The sequence below is a fragment of the Odocoileus virginianus genome, chromosome 3, assembly GCF_023699985.2.
Source record: "Odocoileus virginianus isolate 20LAN1187 ecotype Illinois chromosome 3, Ovbor_1.2, whole genome shotgun sequence".
Lineage (NCBI taxonomy): Eukaryota > Metazoa > Chordata > Mammalia > Artiodactyla > Cervidae > Odocoileus > Odocoileus virginianus.
This window is the reverse complement of record NC_069676.1, coordinates 13,347,258-13,369,825: the sequence shown is the minus strand read 5'-3', so window position 1 is coordinate 13,369,825 and position 22,568 is coordinate 13,347,258. Positions and strand designations below refer to the sequence as shown.

At 48.9% G+C, this 22,568-nt stretch overlaps 1 protein-coding gene and 1 long non-coding RNA gene across 10 annotated transcripts in view; one reads left to right on the top strand and one right to left on the bottom strand.

Annotated features, from left to right (window-relative positions):
• Positions 1 to 6,576, bottom strand: part of SMARCA4 (SWI/SNF related BAF chromatin remodeling complex subunit ATPase 4) — a 91,287-nt gene extending 84,711 nt beyond the window's left edge. For 8 of the 9 annotated variants that reach the window (XM_020902413.2, XM_070464475.1, XM_070464484.1 and 5 more), the window contains exon 1: positions 6,490 to 6,572. The gene's annotated coding sequence lies outside the window, so the exon portion shown is untranslated. Of the gene's footprint in view, positions 1 to 6,489 lie in introns of all 9 variants that reach the window. The other variant, XM_070464482.1, reaches the window with a different exon arrangement.
• Positions 6,526 to 21,516, top strand: LOC139034130 (uncharacterized). The gene is made up of 3 exons (XR_011486574.1): positions 6,526 to 6,613; positions 13,058 to 13,182; positions 16,854 to 21,516. It is a non-coding gene; the product is annotated as an uncharacterized lncRNA (long non-coding RNA).
• Positions 21,517 to 22,568: the final 1,052 nt, after the last annotated feature.

Sequence of the window (22,568 nt, the reverse complement as noted above, 5' to 3'; positions counted from 1 at the left end):
GTCTCCGACTCTTTTCGACCCCATGGACTATAGCACACGAGGCTTCCCTGTCCTTCATTATTTCCCAGAGTTTGCTCAGACTCACGTCCACCGAGTTGATGATGCCACCCAACCATCATCCTCTGTCGCCCTCTTCTCCTGCCCTCAATCCTTCCCAGCATCAGGGTCTTTTCCAATGAGTCAGCTCTGTATCAGGTGGCCAAAGTACTGGAGCTTCAGCTTCAGTCCTGACCCTGCTCCACCTCTGAAACCTGGGTAGACTCTCCTCCTCGCCTCTGTTAATGCTGACCGAGCCCCACTGGATGAAGAGCAGGACCACCACTGAGTCTGCTGTGAGGCCTGCTCTGTACTCAACACAGCATTACCTGTGACTCCTGGAGATGGCTGAAGAGAAACTCCCCTACAAGAGGGACGCACAAAATCCAAGTGTGGCACCTCCAACCACCACTTGTGGCAGTGTTGTGACAGGCCACCTCCAAACACCTGGGGAGAACAAACTCACCCTGAACTGGGTTCCAGGGACTGGGCATGCAGCAGAGAACAAAGTCTCTGCCTGGTGGGACTGAGGACTGAGTGACACAAACAAACAGGACACAATGTTGCTAGCGGGTGGAAGTGCTGTGCATCATCAAGTAGGATTTACAGTCAGGCTGATGGGAGGCGCGCTTCCAATCACAGTGGCCACGACAGTCTCAGTGATGGGGACACATCTGAGCAGAAATCTGGAGTGCGATGGGAGCCGGTGGCTGTGGGCAGGCACAGGACCAGCAGGTACAAAGGCCCTGGGGTGGGACCCTGAAGGAGAACAGGTGAGAAGGGGGAGGCCGCAGACAAGATCAGAGATGGGTGAAGGGCACAGATCACAGGCCTCGAGGGCAGGGGTGAGGAAGTAGAAGTCCACCCAAGGTGCAATGGGAAACCACTGGTATATTCCAGGTAAGGCAGTGACACGGTCTGATGATGGTTTTAGAAGATTTTTCTGAACCGGCAGATGGAATGGATGTGAGAGTGAGAGAATTAGAGGAGACAGGGATGACCAAAGTGACCAGGAGGGCCTCAGCTAGCACATGCCATGCCATTTGAAATATAGGGGGCTTTCCTGGTGGCACAAGAGTCCACCTGCCAATACAGGAGACATGGGTTCCATCCCTGGTCCAGGAAGACCCCACATAGCACAGAGCAACGAACCCTGTGCCACACAAGTACTGAGCCAGTGCGCTAGAGCCCAGGAGCTGCAACTACTGCGCCAACGTGCCGCAACTACTTAAGCCCACACACCTAAAGCCTGTGCTGTGCAACAAGGGGAGCCACGGCAACGAGAAGCCCGTGCACTGCAACTGAAGAGTCGCCCCTGCTTATTGCAACTGGAAAAATAAGACTGAGAAGCAATGAAGACTCAGCACAGCCATAAATAAATAGATAGAATTATCAAAAAAAAAAAAAAAAGAAATACACAAAGTGTCCCTTCCCTGGGGGCAACCAGCCCTGGAATCAGGCTTAGCAAAGCCCAGCCAGGTTGCATTTTGGCCTCAACTCACACCCGCTTGGGGTCAAACAGGGGCTTTATGTTCTGAGAGGCTGTCTGCCCAAAGTCACATGGGAAGAGAGTCTTGCCTGCCTCAAGCCTGTCTGACTCTGGTGCCTGAGCACCGATGCCAGCTGAAGAACAGAAGACACAGGAGGAGGAGCGTCCAGCGGAGCACCAAGTGCAGCAGAGAGAGCACTCCAGAGGTGAGAGCTGGATAGCTCAGGGGCTGTTCTGAGGAGGCGCCAGGAGTCCAGGCTGCGGTCCAACGTGTGCTCGGAGTGTATCAGGGCCAGAAGCGGCTCCCAGGGTGCACGGAGGAGCCCCCTGCGCATCAGTGTAGCTATGGGCACGAGAGACATCCTCCCTCCAACTATACTGAGGCTTTTGGGGCAAACCCTGCCCCCTCCTGTCTCTCACAGTACCAGGTGAGGCAGCAACTGCCACATGGCCACCTGCTTCCTGAACCAGCGGGGTGCGACTTGCCAGTGAAAGGAGAACTTACACCACCCCAGGGAGCCACGTTAAAGCCCATCCTCTTTTTTTTTTTTTAATTGCAGTCTAGTTGATTTACCATGTAGTGATATTTGCACATAACCCTTTTCAGATTCTTTTCCCCATGGGCTATGCCAAAACATTGAGTACAACCCCCCAGACTCTACAGCAGGTCCTCAATGGGAAAGACTTTCCTCTTTGTCACACTCCAGGAGCTGGTAGACTCCACAGTGAGCAAAACTCAGACTGCTCCCGGTTACAAGTGTTCACACACAAAAATGAATACACAGCCCTTAGGCAAAGTAACAGAGCCCCAAAACCAAGCTCTGGAAACCAGTCTTGGCTTCCAGGAAGGGGCCAGGGCAGCAAAGTCCATTCCCTGAGGGGAACTGGAGGGAATTGGCTACAACCCTTCCCCTCCCTCTGCTGTGGGAAATGGAATCCCCCCAAGAAACCCAGCTACGCCTGGAGGCAGCTCCAGGCCCCTTTCCACTCAGGAAGATGAGCAGAGGCCTACTTTCTCATGCCCATCAAATCTATATCCTGAAAAATTTCCCCAGTGGTTCAGCAAGTAAAGAATCTGCCTTAAAAAAAAAAAAAAAAAAAGAATCTTCCTGCAATTCAGGAGATGCAGGAGATGGGGGCTCGATCCCTGGGTCGGAAAGACCCCCTGGAGTAGAAAAGACCCCCTGGAGTAGGAAATGGCAACCTACTCCAGTATTCTTGCCTGGGAAATTCCATGGACAGAGGCACCTGGCAGGCTCCAGTCCATGGGGTCACAAAGAGTTGGACACAACTGACGACTAAGCACACAAGAGCAAACACGAAGATATCACTGATCACACCGATGAGCTTCCTGCTTCTTAGGGATGACACCTGGAAGATAAGAGCTCACACGACCTCAACTCAGTTGTCATAGGTTCACCCTCAGACCTCTCCCCTCACCAATATTCGCGTGCTGTTACTTCCCTTTTAGAGTAGGTTTTGTGCATTCTTTTTATTTTTTTTTTAAAAAACTTTGATTCTCCAGCGTTCCAATCAAGTTACGAGGAGACATGTGAAACGGAAAACATTTTACGTTTTTCAAAATCCAAGCCACCTAACACACTTCCTTCTTTCCAGTGCTGTATGGTGAAACTGCAAAGCACAGCATTTTAAAATTATTAAGGATGAGATGGAGGCACCCATTCCTTTTCTACCATTTTGAAAACATATGAAACTACTGCAATGGGGAAAAATCTATGCTGTATCTTAACCCGCTAGGATGTTGTTGGGATCCTAATAAATAAATAACAACAGAGACAAACTGTTTACTCTTGTGTGTCAGGCACTTTCCTAAGCACTTAACATTGGTCATCCATCATTTTGCTATTGTTTAGTCCTTGCAACAATTGTACACGTTGGGTACTATTACTGGACCAGCCCTCTTTGCAAATAAGGAGATGGATACGAATGAACGAGGACAGGGTCCTTGCCTGCCTGTTCTTGGCTGAACCCCCAGTCCCCAGCAGCACCAGGTTCATAACAGGTGCATGCCTGTTCCCTATACGAACTGGGAATACGTGGGTGGGCCACTTCCTGCACAACTCCACGGGGCGCCATGGACATTGTGCTCTGTCTGGGGTCAATCTGAATGCCCCCTGAGCCATGGCAGCCCTGATGGCCCAGGCCAAAATCAACTGCCATTCCTGAGGACTTGCCCCATTTCTTGGAGGCAACAAGAGGGAAACTGGCCAACCCAGGAGTCAGACTTGGATGTTCAACCCCAGAGGCCCTGGTGAAATATGCCTGGACCTCAGTTTCTTCACTGGCAGAAAGTTCTCATGGGATATTCACCCAACACACTGAGTCCCTCCCCCACTCCCACATCTGATAAACAGTGAGGACCGGAAGCTGGTCTATGGTTACCTCCCAATGTTTTGAGGGCCCACAAGAGAAGCAAAAGCATATAAATAAATTATGTGTTTTAAAAAAATAAATATGTAATTATGCTGGCATGCTTTTCACTGACAGGAAGTCTGGAGACCACTGCACTGCCCTGCACCAAAGCTGCAGGTGGGGTGATGAGGTCACCCCACGATGAACACCCCCCCAAAAAACCTGCAAGATCAACATCTCCTGAAGGGTTGGCGTGTGCACTCAACTGTGTCCGACTCTGCGACCCCATGGACTGTAGCCCACCAGGCTCCTCTGTCCAGGAATCTCCAGGCAAGAATAGTGGAGTGGGTTGCCAAGCCCTCCTCCAGGGGATCTTCCCGACCCAGGGACTGAATCCATGTCTCCTACATCTCTTGCATTGGTAGGAGGATTCTTTACCACTGAGCCACCAGGAAGCCCCCGTGAAAGGCTGAGCACAAATGATTTCAAGTGGCATGAGGAGGAACACTTATTATTTTCATAATCGTATATATATTGAGTTTAAAGAAAATTAGGAAAATATAACCAGCACATCAAACCTGGGGTTTCTGGGATACAGAATGACTCTTACATTTTCAGTTTTCTGAAGTTAATTTACAAATACATACATATAAACAGAACCACCGCTGATAAATTGAGAGCTCATTACATGCCAGACTCTGCAGCGTGTTAAGCCATTTCCCATACTATCTTTTCAACCCTCACAACAATTCTTTGAGCTGGCACCACTGTCATATCTGTTTCTCAAGTGGGGGAACCTACTGCTAAGTGCCTTGAGGTCAAACTAGAATTTAGAGTTGACTGTGAATCCAGGAGGTCTAATTCCAGAACTAGCACTTCACAACACCACCTCCTATTAACCACCACCCCACACCCTCACTGTTGGGGGAATGAGGTTTGGGGAAAATGGCCTGGAAAGCTTTAGAAAAAAAATAAAAAACAAAGCAAAACACAGCACCAGCAACTAGTATTTATTGTCTGCAACTCGGCCTCAAGTCCTGGGCCAAGTACTTCACACACAAGGCTACTCAATCCTCAAGAATACCCTCCTCCTTCATCCACAAATGTTCAAGAAGGACCTACTACCCACTGGGCCAGGGTACACTAAAGGAGATTACACAGACACAGCTCTGATGGCCCTTGGAGAAGAGATGTGTAATTACAAACTGGAGTAACTCCTAACACAAGAAAGGATCAAGATGACCATGTGCAAAAGTAGCAGAGGGGAGCAACGACTGGTCCCGGGTGTCCTCCCTAACCCTGAGTAAAGGCCCTCTCTTCCATACAGCTACCCTGATGTCTGGTTCCCACCACTCGCACCCATCCGCTGTGTTCCTCACACATGACAGACCTCCAGCTGTTCCCACGTTTACCACCTGTTCCCCTACAAGACTGAGCAGGCCCCTCTGCACACCCAACCTCCAACTACCAAACACCCAGCTGGGGCTCAACAAGTATGTGTTGAACAAGAAAGGAAGAGATTGGACTGAACAACAATAGGGCTTCCCTCTTGACAGGAACCATTTTACAGGCCTTCACCAGCTCCATTTGTGCCATTCTTCTCATTTCACACATGAGGACACTGAGAGGTTCCCAAAGATTAAGATATTTGCCTCCTGTCACACAGCGAAATGACCAGCAACAGTCAGGAGTCAAACTCGAATCAGGTCTGTCATATGAAAGTGAAAACTTGTTTCAAATTCCTAGGAAGTGGCTCCCACTCCTTATTCCCTACTTTCCCCAATGATTCACTGGGGGAAAAAATATCAAGACTAGTGTCTTCAAGACCTTCACGAAACACCTTCTCCTGAAAGATTCACGTTTTAATAAAACACCTCAATCTGGAAAATCGATTGGAAGAAAGGGGTAAGGATGCAAAACTAAAACAATGCTTTCAACAGCAAACAGTTCTCCCCGTCCTCCCCCACTGCTGACGACCCCCGGCTTCGGGGCAAACGTTCTCAAGTCACTACTTGCGAGGGGCTAGCAGAGTTATTTACCTTTCCTTGAAAATCTAAAACGACGCGACTTTTTTAAAAATAAAAATTCAGCTCGGCTAACCCAGGGGGGCTGCTAATGTTCGTGTCCGGGCGACGCTGGACACACCTGGGGTTTTTTCTATTGAGCTCCGACTGCAGCCTCGCCAAAGGGCAACATTCGAGTGGGACCCGTTAGAACGTAACCAGAAAAGCCCGGACTCCTGGCTATTGTTGCAGCCCCAGCGGACACCGGGATGTGGGCCCCTGGACCGCGGACCAGGCGACGCGCTTTGTCCAGCGACCCCGGCGAGAGCGCGCGCGGGGGGCGCGCGGCCTCCACGCGGCCCGGGCCCCCACCCCGCCGGCCCGCGGATACTGTAGTCGCCGAGGCCTCGCTGCCTGTGGCCTTCCCCGCGCGCGCGGTGCCGGCCAGGCTTCTTGACCCTCGGGCGCCGCCGTACCCCGGCCCCGCTCCGGGCGCCGGCGGCCCCCTCCCCCCTCGGCACCCCGGCTCCATTCAAACCGTCCTCCCAAGCCCCGCGCCGCGCTCCCCCCGCGACCCGCGTTCCTTACCGGGAGTCGCTGGCGCCGTCGCCTTCCCGACGCCGCCCCCGCCCCTCCACGCGGGGCCGGGGGCAGAATGGGCGTCTCGCTTCTCACGAAACAAAGAAGCAGCCGCCGCCGCCGCCGACCGAGGGTAAGCCTCGCGCGCGCGCCCGCCAGCCTCAGCCGCCCCCCCACGCTGCCCGCGCCCCCGCTGCGCGCGCACTCGCCACCTCCCCTCCCCCCACCACGAACTCCCTCTCTCGCTTCCGCTGCTGGCCCTGCCTCGTGCGCGTGCCCGCCCGCCCTTCCGCTCCTAGCGCGCGTGCGCGTCTAGCCCGGGCTGTCGGGGAGAGGTGGGTAGGGCCAGTGAGAGCTAGAGCGCCCAACGCGCCCTCCCCATTCTGTGCGGGACGGTCATGCGCCTGCGCGCGGTGGTCTCCGACCTAGCACGCCGCGCGTCTCAACGCCGCCGAGCATGCGCAGAGCAGGCGGCACTGCGGCGGTGGTGAAGGTGTAGGTGGCAGCGGGAGGTTGGGGGATGGGATGGACGGTGGAGAGGTCTGCGGGGAAAGCGTGGCGAGGGACCCTGAGATTCAGAAGTGAGGCTTCCAAGGTCGTGCATGAAGGCAGGAGGCGGACAGGCTGGGCCGGGGATGAGCAGAACCGAGTGCAGGTCGATGAACCGCTTTGATCCCTATTCCGATGATGGCGGTGCCCGTTCGGCAAAGGCTAGCGGGCAAAGACCGTGGCTACTTTGTCCGCAAAGCTTACCTAGGGCTATTAGTTTAGCAGATATCCATTGACCTGCCCCAGGCTGAGGTGCTGTAGTACCGAAGAGAAATCTCAGCCTCTGTGGTGTTCATGGTTTAGTGGGAGAGGCAGGCGCGAGGCAAGAAAACTCATGAGTAAAATACACTGTGTTGAAATGGACTCGTGAAGGGTCGGGGAAGTTTTAAATGCGGCATCTAGGGAAAGACTCGCTGCGAAGACATTTGAGTCAAGACATGAAAGCAGTTAAGAGAGAGAGCGTCTTTCCAAGTGTGAAGGCCCAGAGACTGGAGGAGGCTTCATCTCTTAGATTTTTAGAATTTGTATACGTTGTTTCTAGCCCCACAACTGGACAAACGGTCCCCAGGGCCAAGTCCCACAGCCTGTGACTCCCTACCCCTGCTTCTCTCAGGCCTGCTCTTCCTCATTTTTCAGCTCTCAGCTGACTCATCACCTCCCCTGACCTTGCCTCCTCTTTGATCACCACCTCCTTTTCCTTCCTTTCACATTTCTTGGGTAACCCCTTTAATACCTGTCTCCCTAACCTCAATTTAAATGGCACAATGTTGTCAATTTTAGTCCCTAGTGAATACCCGATATCTAGTGTGGTGCCACCCTCTGCCACATACTAGATACCTTAAAAATATATTTTTTTAATTGAAAATGTATTAACTTCTATGGAGTGTGTATCATCAGCTCTTTTGGCCTTTCCAAGCCCAAGGTGAGGCCCTTATAGCATAGAGCAGCAGCTGATATCCTGGCCTGAAGCCAAAAAGATCTACATTGAAAACCTAACACTTCTTAGTACCTGGGGGATGCCAGGCAAGTTTACTGGATGCATCCACACTTCTCTTTCTTCACCTGTAAAGTGGAAACAGTGACAGCACTCATCTCCAAAGGTTTAGTTATGAGGAATCCATGCAAACAGGCCACGGAGAAGCTCTCAGTGCCTTAGCTTGTGACGTTGGATAATGGACAGGAAATGGGCAACTGGGGTCTGGATTTTGGCCTGTCTCATTCATTCAAGCAATATTTCTAAAGTGCCTTCAATATCTTAAATGCTGAGCAGGAGACGTCCCTGGTGGTCGAGTGGTTAAGAATCCACCTTGCACCAAATAACAATACAACATTGTAAAGCAGTTATCCTCCAATTAAAAATAAATTTTATAAAAGAAAGAAAAAAAAATCTGCCTTGCAATGCAGGGGACCCAAGCAGGTTCGATCCCTGGTTGGGCCACTAAGACCCCACATGCTGCAGAGCAAATAAGCCTGAGAGCCACAACTAGAGATTCCGTGCCCTGCAACAAAAGATCCCGCGTGCTGCAACTAAGACCTGACCCGGCCAAAAAACCCAAAAACGCTGAGCTGGTCTTAGTCCCGCGGTGATGCACTGAGCAGGCAGGGTTCTGGCCCTTGGAGCAGACAGTCCATGAGTTCAGCTAACAGTCTCCCACGCCAATCACACTAACAATACTTGATAGGAAAATCTAAGTGCATTGGAAGAAAAGCCCGGGGGTTGATGAGATCATAATATGGGGTCTTCCTGGGATTGAGAAGTCAGATCAAACTCTCCATATGCCAAGACCCAAAGGAGGAGGGCACTCGGCGGAGGAAACAGGATGTGCAAAGAGGGATGTCCTGAAGAGGGAAGGGAGCGTGGGAACAGAGGACAGCTCTTGTGGCTGTGTGGGGGGAGGTCTGCAGTAGCCGGGGAGGGCAGGGCTTCGTGGGCAATTAATATTCTTCAGACCTGGCACATTCCTGCCCCAGGGCCTTTGCGCATGTGCTTCTGACCCCTGCGTGGCTGTGTCTCCCAGAGAGTCTGTAATGTTATAGATGCGACCTCCTACATCCCCAGGTGATTTTTCTCCATTGCATTTATCCTGCATGCTGGAACATAAGCTTTATGTTTGTCTACAGCGCCTAGTGACTGGCACATGGAAAAGAAGCTGAAGGAGCATTCTTCGGTGGCCCACACTGCCTCTCACACAAAATCAGAGTTTATGAGATGCTTGTTGAGGCCTCAATAGTACACCTGTGGCATCTCAAATGCCACTAGGGAGATGCCTTGCGTGAAGTCACGGCTTTAGGCTCCATCCCTCATCTCCTGTGTCCAGGTCTCGGACACTCTTCCCATATACTCCCTGTTACAATGATAGCTGCCCCTCCTGCCTTCCCCAGTGGGCAGGACAGGGCCAGATAGGGGCGTGAGGAGGCTGTGCGGCACAAGGATGCAAAGAGGGGTGTAGCAGTCCAGATGTTTGCAGCATCACTCCCCACACAGCACAGATACAATTCCCAGTTGGTCTTAGCAGTCTCAGAGTCTGCATTCACATCTACACCCTCTGGTATCTGTGGCCCTATTAGGTAGGAGCTTCCCACGTGGCTCAGAGGATATGTCAGAGTTACCTAGAGACACAGAATCAATAGGATGTTGGATATACATATACGTGCACACATGCTCAGTCATGTCTGACTGCAACCCCATGGACTGTAGCTCGCCAGGCTCCTCTGTGCATGGGATTCTCCAGGCAAAAATACTGGAGTGGGTTGTCATTTCCTTCTCCAGGGGATCTTCCCGACCCAGGGATCAAACCCACATCTCCTGCACTGCCAGGTGAGTTCTTTACCACTTGAGCCACCTGGGAAATCCCAGAGATATATACACACACACACACACACACATACATCCTGTTGATTCTCTTTCACTGGAGAAATGAAGCATATAAACATATGGAGAGAAAACACACACGCATACATATATTAATATATATTTATATAGATAAATGAGAAAGATGTTTATTTTAAGGAACTGGCTCACAGGACTGTTGTTGATCAGTTGCTCAGCCATGTCTGACTCTGTGACTCCATGGACTGCAGCACAGCAGGCTTCCCTGTCCTTCACTGTCTAACGGAGTTTGTTCAAACTCATGTCCTAGAGTCGATGATGCCATCCAACCGTCTCATCCTCTGCTGCCCCCTTCTCATTTGACCTTCAGTCCTTCCCAGCATCCAGGGCTTTTAGGATCTGGCAAGTCCAAAGTTTGATCTGTAGGGCAGGCCAGCGGCTGGGAATTCAGGGAAGAGAGGATACTGCAGTGTTTGAGTTTGAATCCCACAGGGCAGCAGGCTGGAAACTCAGGCAAGGTTTCTGTGCCACAATCTTGAGACCTTCTTCTCGGGGAATCTTCAGTCTTTGCCTTATATGTGATTGGATGAGGCCCATCCACACGATGGAGGGTCCACGGTTTGACTCAACATCATGACTCCGATTTAAACATGAATCACATCTTGAAAAAAGTCTCCGCAGCAACATAGGAACTGGTGTTTAACCAAATGGCTGGGTGCCATGACCCAGCCAAACAGACACACAAGATGAACCGTTACAGAGAAAATGGACTTCTCTCTTTTGACTCAACATCAAGGTCTTGAAATAAAATGCTCACCCACATCCAGTGGGTGAAAATGTGAAATGCTTACTCTTCAGTTGCCACAGTGAAGTGAATGCTGCCATTGTTCATTGCTCAGTCGTGTCTGACTCTGCAACGTCATGGGCTGCAACACACCAGGCTTCCCTGTCCTTGACCATCTCCCTGAGTTTGCTAAGATTCTTGTCAAGTCGGTGATGCTATCTAACCATCTCATCCTCTGTTGCCCCCTTCTTTTCCTGCCCTCAATCTTTCCCAGCATCAAGGTCTTTTCCAATGAGTCAGCTGTTTCCATCAGGTGGCCAAAGTATTGAAGCTTCAGCATCAGTCCTTCCAATGACTATCCAGAGTTGATTTCCTTTAGGAAATACTTTTTTGCGTAGATCTTCAGATCTTACTTAGGCATAAAACTGCTAATTTTTAACCAAACATATATTTATTCCTCAAACATGATCTACTGCCCTAAAAAAGGGCATCACAAGAAAACTGTTTCCCCAAATCAACCAATGAGACGTGCTGTGCAGAAAACAAGAAGCCATCCTTCCAAATTACAAACCCAGGGCAATAGATTTCTTTTAACTGGAAGCCCAAGTTTTAAATCAGCTCAGCAGATGATCAAGAATATCGTGTTACACTTGCAGCAAACCATGTCACTTTCTGCAACTACAGGTCGAAACTAACTACCCACATTTTTCATAGTTTTGTAGGTGTTTTATAGGTATGTCTTATTTGGGGGACTTCCCCAGTGGCTCAGTGGTAAAGAATCTGCCCCTAATGTGGGAGATGCAGGTTCGATCCCTGGGTCGGTCAGGAAGGTCCTCTGGAGAAGTAAATGTCAACCCACTCCAATATTCATGCCTGGAGAATTCCATGGACAGAGGAGCCTGGTGGGCTACAGTCCATGGGGTTGCAAAGAGTCAGACATGACTGAAGCGACTTAGGGACAAAATAACAAATGAAGCAAAGCTGCAGATCACTTGCATTTTCTCAGATGTGTTGAAACTTCTATCCAGTGGAGGAAGGGAGAAGCTTAGGATAACGTTACAAGGAAAACAGGCTCCAACCATACAAAGTCACAGATGTAGAAAACACACTTATGATTACCAAGGGGGAAAGGGGAGGGAAAGGATAAATTAGGAGATTGGAATTGACATATCCCCAGTACTATAAGATAGGTAACTAATACGAACCTACTGTATAGCCTACAGGAAACTCTAATACTCTATACTCATACTCTATAATGACATATATGGGAAAAGAATTAAAAAAGAGTGGATCTATATATATGTATAACTGAAACTTCATTATACACCTGAAACTAACACAACATTGTAAATCAACTATAATCCAATAAAAATTAATTTTTAAAAAGATTCTTGTGTAATGGATTGGGTAGAAATTGTTATTCAGTGAACTGAGCAAAAGAAATTATTTTGTTGTTGCTTGAAAAATGTAAAGGAAAAAAAAAGACCTCCATGTCCTGCCATATTTATTTGGGTTGTTTGGTCTCTCCTGCTCTTGTATGAGTGTGTGTGTAATGATACTCTCTGTGGCCTTCCTGGGTATTTACCCTGCAGAGTCAACAGGAGCCGCTGTGAGATCCGGTCAGTGCAATCAGTGTTTGCAGCTTCTCCTTCCCAGTCAGTAAGAGGGGACAGCCTAACTCTAATGGCATCACCCTCCGTCAACATCTGGAGAAACAATGCACAATATTCTGCAGTCTGCAGAACTCTCTGCCCTCAGCTTTATGCCATGAACTGTGTATCACATCCACTTATTTACCTTCGTCTGACTTCTGCTGTTTATGCAAATCTGGGCAAATGAACAGATGAGCAAGTTGAACAAGATACATCTTGTAATATTTTGGGTCCCTTCTCTGTCGTAATCATACCTTAGTTGCTGGAAGAAAATTTGAAGGAGGGGACTTCCTGGTGGTCCAGTGGTTAGGACTCTGAGCTCCCAATGCAGGAGGCCCAGGTTCAATCCCTGGTCGGAGAACTAGATCCTACATGATGCAACTAAGACCTGGCGCAGCCAAATAAATTTTTAAAAGCAAAAGGAAAGCGGTCTTGCCTTCTAGGAGCTACTGTCATGTTGGAGGTGTTTGTGTGTGCGTGCATGCTCAGTCGTATCTGACTCTTTGTGACCCTGTGGACTGTAGCCCCCCACACTCCTCTCTCAATGGATCTTTCAGGCAAAAATACTGGACTGGGTTGCCATTTCCTTCTCGAGAACATCTTCCCGACCCAGAGATTGAACCCAAGTCTCTTGCATCTCCTGCATCGGCAGGCAGTTTCTTTACCACTGGGCCAGCTGGGAAAGAGTTCAATGTAAGTGATTTTTTTTTTAGGAGACAATTTAATAAAAGTGATTTAACCCATTGTTTAATTTATTTTCAGGTACCGTGCAACTCCTCTGACCCCATGGAGGTTTCTGTTCTAAAGAAACGGACAAAGAAACTTTAACCTGTGTTATGAATCTCCAAGAGGAGATTAGTTCAGAACACAAGCCTGGAGAATTTTCTGTAAGTTCTGAGACCCTATCTGGTGGAGCTCTAGAAATGTTTTTCATAGAACATGTCCAGGGGCCTTCCCTGGTGGTCCAGTGGTTAAGAATCTGCCTGGCAGTGTAGGGGACACAGATTCAGTCCCTGATCTGGGAAGATCCCGCATGCCTCAGGACAACTAAGCCTGTGCGCTCTAGAGCCCATGAGCCGCAACAAGAGAAGCCGCTGCAGTGAGAAGCCCGCACACCGCAACCAGAGAAAACCCACATGCAGCAACGAAGCCCTCGCCCAATCAAAGATAAATAAATAAAAAAGTGCCCAAGGAACGAAAATTCCCTAGTGGTCCAGTGGTTAGGCCTCCATGCTTTCATTGCTGAGGCTACGAGTTCAATCCCTAGTCAGGGAACTAAAATTTTGCAAGTCTTTCAGTGCAGCCAAAAAAAGAAAGTGCCCCAGGTGAGCCTTGCCATCTGTACGGTCTGTGAACAAGTGAGGGAGCAATCATTTCAGTGGCAAGTATCCACCAGATGCTTATCCCACCTGCCTACCAATAGGAAAGGCGAGGGTGAGTCTGGTGAGTAATTTACAACTAGGGAAGCCACGTGATTAATTCAACGTGACCATTTTTTTAAACTCCAGATATAAACGTGTACTAGAGGACACACTACTAGTGTGTCTATCAGAATCTTCTTCAGGGCCTCCGAACAGGCAGGGGGCCCCCACCCACAGAGCATGTGGTCAGCAGAGCAGGGGCAGGGCCTGAGAACTGGCATTGCAAGCATGTCCCCTGCACTGGAGGGTGGATTCTTAACCACTGGACCACCAGGGAAGTCCGCACCTGCTTACTTTAAATAAACCCTGAGTGGCTCAGAAACAGGCCCTGGCTTTGTGACGTCACAGGCCCACAAGGCTCTGCCTTCTCCTGCCCACTCCACTCCCCACGGGAAATCTTCCTCTACCTGCTTGGGAACAGCAGCCCTGCACACCTAGTGCAGGTCCCCTTTTGTCCTGTTCTAGCCTCTGAGGGCAGGAGGAGAAGGAGGCAACAGAGGATGAGATGGTTGGATGGCATCATCAACTCAATGGACATGAGTCTGAGCAAACTCCGAGAGACAGTGAAGGACAGGGAAGCCTGGCGTACTGCAGTCCATGGGGTCGCAAAGACTCAGACACGACTGAGTGACTGAACAACCCCAGCTTGAATGCCACCTCTCTGCCTCCCTCCTGGCGTCTTACAGGAGGACTTGGCTTAGATTTAGCTTCCATCCCCACCCTAGACTGGTTAGACACCCTTCCTCTGCTGGGAAAGATAGAGGCACAGGAGGGAATCCCTTTTCAAAGGTGTAGAAAGGATGAGCTTAGTAAGCCAAGCCACTGTTGAAGGGCCAGAAATTAATATGAGCAACAACAGCTAACACTTGCATAGCATTTCCTGGGTGCCAGCTGCTATTCTAAGCTGGAAATCTGTAAATTTAAATGTAGTGGAAATACAAGTCGGTACCACCACCTTGGAAGACCATTTGGCAATTTCCTACAAAACCAAACATATCCTTAGACTTGCCTGTGGCACAAGTGGTTACAAATCCTCCTGCCAATGCAGGGTACACAGGTTCAATCCCTGGTCCGGGAAGATTCTACATGCTGCGGAGCAACTAAACCTGAGTGCCACAACTACTGAAGCCCGCAAACCCTAGAGCCTGTGCTCCTCAACAGAAGCCACCACAATGAGAGGCCCGCACACCACAATTGGAGAGTAGCCCCCACCTGCTGCAACTGGAAAAAGCCCATGCAACACAGACCCAGCACACCCAAAAATAAGTAAATAAAAGGAAAAGCTATACTCTTACCATCTCGCAATCCTGCTCCAAAGTATTTACCCAAGTGTATTAAAAACGTAGGTCCACACAGAAACCTCCACATGAGTGTTTCTAGCTGCTTTATTCATAATTGCCAAAATTTGGAGGCAGCCAAGATGCTCCTCGATAAATGAATGTATAAACAAACTGTGATAAATCCAGACAGTGGAATGTTAGCACTGCAGAGAAGTAAGATCAAACCGGGCAGCCCACTTCCCACTTCCCACAACCGTACTTCCGTTGCAGAGGCATGGTTTCGATCCCTGACCTGGGAACTAAGATTCTGCATGCCTCACAGCATGGCCAAAAAAATAGGGGACATGGAGGAACCTTAATTGCATATTGCTGAGTGAAAGAAGCCAGTCTGTAATGGCTATATACTGTGTGATTCTAACTCTATGACAATTCTGGAAGAGGCAAAACCGGGGAATGTAAAAGGAAACCCTTCCCCTGGGGTTGGGGGTGAGAGAGAGGTAGTGAAACCGTTCTATATGATACAGTCAGTGATGGATACATGTCATTTGCCCAAACCCATAGAATGTGCAACACAGGGTTTTCCCTAATATAAACTGTGGGTGATGGTGATGTGTCAATGCAGGTATAGCAACTGCAGCAAATGTACCCCTCTGGCGGGGACTGTTGACAGTGGGGGAGGCTGTGCATGTGAGGAGGGCAGGGGCTATAAGGAACTTGCACTGTTTTTTCTGTACTTTCTGCTCAGTTTTGCTGTGAACCTAAAACTGCCCTAAAAATTAAAGCCTATTTTTTAAAAATGGAATATGCAACAATATGCGTGAACCCTAATGTGAACCATGGACTTTAGCCAGTAGTAATGTATCCATATTGATTCAGTTGTAACCAATTTCAGTTGTAGCAAGTGTTTCACATTGATGTAAGATGTTACTAATAAGGGAAACTGGGAATGATGGGATAGAGGGTTGATGGGGAGAGGAGATACATGGAGACTGTATACTATTTGCTCAATTTTTTGTCAACCTGAAAGTGCTCTAAAAAATAAAGTCTGGGGACTTCCCTGGTGGTCTAGTGGTTGAGAATCCCCCTTGCAGTGCAGGGGATGTGAGTTCAACCCCTGGTGTGTGCACCCCAACTATTAAGCCCGCACGCCACAACTTGAGAGTTAATGCACCGCAGTGAAGGATCCCACGTGACACAACTAAATATACCTTTGAAAAATAAAAGTCTGTTCATCTAAAACCTATACATCCATATCCATATATATACCTAACCCTCAATGCATCTCCTACCATTGCCCCCACGTTATAGTGGGAACTGAGGCAGAGAAAAGGTTAATAATCTGCCCAAGGTCAACACTGTCCTTACAGAGCTGGCCCGGTCACAGCCAGGTAGATGGACTCTGGTAGCCATGCCCTCAACCACTGCTGCCAGTGATGGGAGCAAAAGAAACTGCAGGCTAGCTGTGGGGCAGGAGTCAGCTGCCTGCAGGTGACAGAGCCAGAGAGGGAAGGGGAACCCCAGTGGCCAGCATCACCTGTGTTCAGTGGTCCGTGACTGAGAGAGCTTGGGTTGGTTTATTTAGATCTCATCTCACCTCTGTGATCCAGGTTTCCCAGAGAAACAGAGCCAATGGGATGTGTACATGGATGGAAAGAGGTTTGATGTGGACTGAATTGTGTCCCCCAAAATTCACATGTTGAAGCTGTTACTCCTACTGTGACTATATTTGGAGGAGGGCCTAGAAGGAGGTGATTAAAGTTAAATGAAGTTATGAGGGTGGGGCTCTGATATGATAGGGTTAGTGTGCTTATAAGAGGGGACACCAGACGACAATCTCATTCTCTGTCTCTCTTTCAGGTGGCTCAGTGGTAAAGAATCCACCTGCCAATTCAGAAGGTGCTAGAGACACAGGTTCAATTCCTGGGTCAGGAAGATTCCCCTGGAGAAGGAAATAGCAACCCGTTCCAGTATTCTTGCCTGGAGAATTCCATGGACAGAGGAGCCTGGTGGGCTATAATCCATGGGGTCACAACGAATCAGACACAACTTAGCGGCTGAACATGCACACACACAAGAGAAGACACTAGGGAACAATCTTATTCTCTGTCTCTCCCCTCTCCCTCCATCTCCATCTCTACGTCTGCCATGTGAGCATACAGCAAGGAGGTGGCCATCTGCAAGCCAAGAGGGGAGCCCTCTCTAGAAACTGAATTTTCTGGCACCTTGATCTTGGGATGTCTCAGCATCTAGAACTGTGAAAAAAATGTTTTTCTGTTTTTGAGGCCACCTGATTATGATATGTTGGTACGGCAGCCTGAGCAGACTAATACAAGATTGATTTTAAGGAATTGGCTCAAGTGGTCAAGGAGAAGGAACATGCGTGCTCAGTCATGTCTGACTCTTTTGCGACCCCATAGACTGTAACCCACCAGTCTCTTCTGTCCATGGGATCTCCCAGGCAAGAGAGATTGGAGTGGGTTGCCATTTCTTCCTCCAGGGTATCTTCCTGACCCAGGATGGAAACCCCCCTCTCCTGCAATGACAGACAGATTCTTGACCACTGAGCCACCTGGGAAGCCCAAGTGATTAAGGAAACTGGCAAATCCAGCATCTGCAAGATGGGTCATCAGTCTGGAGACCCAGAAAGAGCTGATGCTGCAGTTCCGCCCCCAAGGCAATCTGCCAGCAGAATCCCCTTTTGTTTGGGGGAGTTAGTCTTTTGGCCTAGTCATACCTTCAGCTGATTATGCAAGCCCCACCTGCATTATGAAGAGCAATCTGCTTTGCTCAGAGTCTATTGATTTAAATGTGAATCTCATCCAAAAACACCCTCACAGGAACATCCAGGATAGCGTTTGACCACATGACTGGGCACCTCAGCCCAGTCAAATTGACACATAACATTAGCCATCAATCACCAACCAAAACAGACTAGAAACAGGTGAACACCAGGACATACATACGCTTGCTCCTTGGGAAAAAAGCTATGACCAACCTAGATGGCGTATTAAAAGGCAGAGACATTATAAAGCGGGCCTAGGTGTGACAGAACCAGGTGGCCCTCTCACCTGTCGCCCCTGCCCCTTCCATCTGCCTCCTCTTTGCCTCTCCCACGCCATCTTCTCCCTTTCTTCCACTGACCTCATTCTGCAGTGCGAATTAAGCCGGGGCGTGGCATCCGCCAGACTGTGGTAGAACAGGTTGTCCAACACTGAACTGGAGAAACAAAGGCCATCTCTGCTCTGCCCAGCCGGCCTCCTCCAACGTGACCCGCACATCCGCACCTGTCAGCAGGGGGCCCCTGGGAAAGGCATGGAGGGGTGGGGCGTCAGCTGAGCTGCTTCTCCTCGGGAAGGGCTTCGCTGTCCTGGGCTCCCCTGGATTTTCTCCCCAGGACTTCTCACTAGGTCTTTTTTTTTTTTCCAACTTTTTATTTTGTATTGGAATATAGCCGATCAACAGTGTTGTGATAGTTTCAGGTCCAGTTTCAGCAAAGGGACTCAGCCAAACATATACAAGTGTCCATTCCCCCCCAGACTCCGTTCCCATCCAGGCTACCACGTAACACTGAGCAGAGATCCATGTGCTATACAGTAGGACATTGTTGGTTATCCATTTTGAATATAGCACTGTGTACAGGTCCATCCCAAACTCCCTAATTATCCCTTCCCCCCATTTTTTGCCCTGCCCCCGCAACTGTAAGTTCATTCTCTTAAGTCTGTGCGTCTCTTTCTGTAAATAAGTTCATTTGTGTCATTTCTTTTTAGACTCCATGTATAAGGCATGTCAGATACTTCTCCTCTGTCTGACTGACTTCACTCAGTAGGACAAACTCTAGGTCTGTCTGTATTGCTGCAGATGGCATTATTTGCCATCCCACCATCTCACCCTCGGTCGCCCCCTTCTGCTGCTGCCCACAATCTCCCCCAGCATCAGGGTCTTTTCCAGTGAGTCGTCTCCTCTCATCAGGGGGCCAAAGGATTGGCGCTTCAGCTCCAGAGTCAGTCTTTCCAATGAATATCCAGGACTGATTTCCTTTAAGGCTGACTGGTTTGATCTCCTTGCTGTTCAGGGGACTCTCAAGAATCTTCTCCAGGACCACAACTAGGGCAAGGTAAAGACAGCATTTCTTAAATGGCACTGATGAACCTGTTTGCAGGGCAAGAATAGAGACGCAGACTTAGAGAACAGATGCATAGGCACAGAAGGGGAAGGCGAGGCGGGGACGAATTAAGAGAGTAGTATTGAAACACATCCATTACCACGTGTGAAACAGGTAGCTCGTGAGAAGTTGCTCTCTGGGCACAGGAAGCACAAGTGGGTGCTCTGTGACGACCTAGAGGAGTGGAATGGGGTAGGGGGAAGATCAGGAGGAAGTGGGTATATGTACACTTAACGACTGATTCACGTTGCTATATGGCAGAAGCCAACACAACATTGTAAAGCAAAATTATCCTCCTTTTCTTTTTTTAAAAAAAAGAGCATTTCTTGCAATCAGAGCCTCTGGAATCTACTTGGGCTAGAAGGATTAGCCTCAGTTGCTACACTGACCTCAGCTGAAGTCCCCACTGCGGCCCACAAGGCCCTGTACCCTCAACTCCACCAGTCCCCGCCACTCATGCTCACAGGCTCACCAGCCTCCTCACCATCCCGCCAGCCTGCTGGGCACGGTCCTGCCACAGGGTCTTTGCACCTGCTGTCTGTCTGCCTGGAGCAACCTCTCTCAGAAATCATTGCTCTTCCCTCAGTTCCCTTATTGAGGTTTTTAATTTTTATTTTTGGCTGCTGTGTGCTGCACGAAGGATCTTAGTTCCCCAGGGACTGAACCTTCACCCCCTGCAGTGGGAGCTTGGCATCTTACCCACTGGACTGCCGGAGAAGTCCCTCCCTCAGTTCCTTTAGACTTTTGCTCCAGTCCCAGCGTCTCTGATCACCCTTTTGGGTATTTCAGCCCCTCTGTCAGCACGTAGCTCTCCCAGCCCCACTTCTCGATAGCACTTACCACTTTCTAACGCACTCTCTGATTTCCTTATTTACTGTGTCAGTAGTATATTTAGGGACTTCCCTGGTGGTACAGTGGGTAAGACTCCACATTCCCAATGCAGGGGGACTGGGTTCGATCCCTTGTCGGGAAACTATATCCCACATGCTGCAACAAAGATCCAGTGCAGCCAAACAGATAAATAATTTTTTTAATAAATAAAAAAATTTTAAAGAATATATTAACTATACCAACTGTCATCTCCTCTGTCCTTTGTGCTCCCCCACCCCTCCCACTATCATTTGAGCTCCATGAGAGCAACGGTCTTGAATTGTTCATTGACTTATCCCATGTGTCTGTAATATTAATAGTTGCTGGTGTGTAGTAGGTGCTCAGCAAACCCTAAATAAATTAATTCATCTGAGCTATGAATGGGCTTCCCAGGTGACTCAGTGGTAAAGAATCTCCTTGCCAATGGAGGACACACATGTTCAATCCCTGGGTCGGGAAGATCCCCTGGAGGAGGAAATGGCAACCACTCCAGTATCCTTGCCTGGAGAATCCCTTAGACAGAGAAGCCTGATGGGCTACAGTCCATGCATTTTGCACGAGCCACGAATCGGACCCTTTGCTTTAGAATTTGAAAGGTGTTTACTGAATGAGAAGAAAGACCAAAATATGAATGATTTTTAATTATTTTTAAGGTAGTACTTTACATTTAAAAAACAGTAATAGGGATTTCCCTGGCAGTCCAGTGGTTAGAACTTCACACTTTCACTGCTAAGAATGCAGGTTCAATCCCTGGTCCAGGCACAAGAAGCCCACAAGTCACACAATGTGGCAAAAAAAAAAAAGCACAAAATTAAATTAAATAGAAACATAATAATAACAGCCTTGTTTGTCCATCCACAGCAGCTCCAACCCTCCAAGTGTTCAAGCCAAAATTCTCAGTGTCTTCCTCACCACCTCACTTTCTCTCACCCTCACATCCTGTTCATCTGGAATTGCTCATTAGTTCTACATTCAAATTGTGTTCCGTGATATTGTGACTAATAGTAAGAACAATATATTTAGTCTTCATCCCCTTTGCTGGCACAGAGCTCCTAAAACCCTCGGCACCTCCCAGACGGTAAAAGCAATAAAGATGTCTTGACAGTGGTAACAAGTACCTTTCTACACCCCTGAGTTTATGTTAATGAGGACTTTCGGAAAGCACCCAAGCATGGGAACTGGTCGTCCGGGGAAGCAAGCCTGTGATGAGAAAGTTGGAACTTTCGGTTCCTAACCCCCACACCAGCCTCCAGGGAAGGGAGAGGCTAGAGTTTGAATCCATCACCACCTACCAATGATTTCTTCCATCCTGCATATGTGATGAAACCTCCATAAAAACCCAAAAGGATGGGGTTCCGAGAGCTTCCAGATCGCCAGATCCCCAACTCAGAAGCTCCTATGTTCAGGACCTCGCCTTGTCCATCTGTTCATCCAACTGTTGATTCAGATACTTTCATAACCTTTGTAGTAAACCGGTAATCTAGGAAGTGACATGTTCCTCTGAGTTCTGTGAGCTGCTCTAGCAAAATAATTGAACCCAAGGAGCGGTCGTGGGCACCTCTGATTTACAGCCAGTCGGTCAGAAGCACAGAGGACAACCTGAACTTGCGGTTGGTATCAAAGGGACTGGGAGGCGGTCTCGTTGACCAGAGACCTTAACCTGGGGGTCTGATGCTGCCCCAGGTGGGGAGTGGGAAGCAATGTGGATCTTGTCCTCAAGACACGTGGTTGTGCGTTTGACCTGCCCTCAGTTCCGCTACCCCCAGGGACTAGTACAAAGGCATGCTTCTGTTTCACCCCCCCAAAAGCAATGCCAGGGTTGGGGCAGTTTCCTGGTGGCATCTGTCAAAAGTTATAAAGACATCGAGGGACTTCCCTGGTAGTTTAGTGGCTCAGACTCCTGAGCTCCCAGTGGAGGGGGCCCAAGTTCAATCTCTGGCCAGGGAACTAGATACCACATGCCGCAGGAGTTTCCCGTGCCACAGCTAAAGATCCTGCATCTTGGGACTTCCCTGGCAGTTCAGTGGTTAAGAATCCGCCTCGCAATGCAGGGGACTTGAGTTCAATCCTAAAACTCTGCGCTTCCACTGCAGAGCGGGCAGGTTCAATCCCTAGGCAATTATGATCCCACATGCCGCGGAGCAGCTAAGCCCACGGGCCACAACTGCAGAGTCTGTGCACCACAACTAAGATCTGACAGCCAAATAAGTACGTGTTAAAAACTAAAAATGCTTTATATTTAAAAAAAAAAAAAAAAGATCCCACATGCTGCAACAAAGATCCTGTGTGCCACAACCAAGACCCAGTGTTGCCAAATAAATAATATTTTTTTAAAAAAAGACATCTTGGGCAAAAGATGGCAGAAAGGGTGAGCAACAGATCGAAGGGAATATGGAATAAAAATGGCCCACTAGGAAAAAAAATCCATCAAACACAAAAGAAGACAGTAGTGAAGGAATTAAGATAACAAAAAAACCATATAGATCATATAGAAAAAAATGGCAAATGTTTCTCCGGCGTTGACCATGGCAGTGACACTG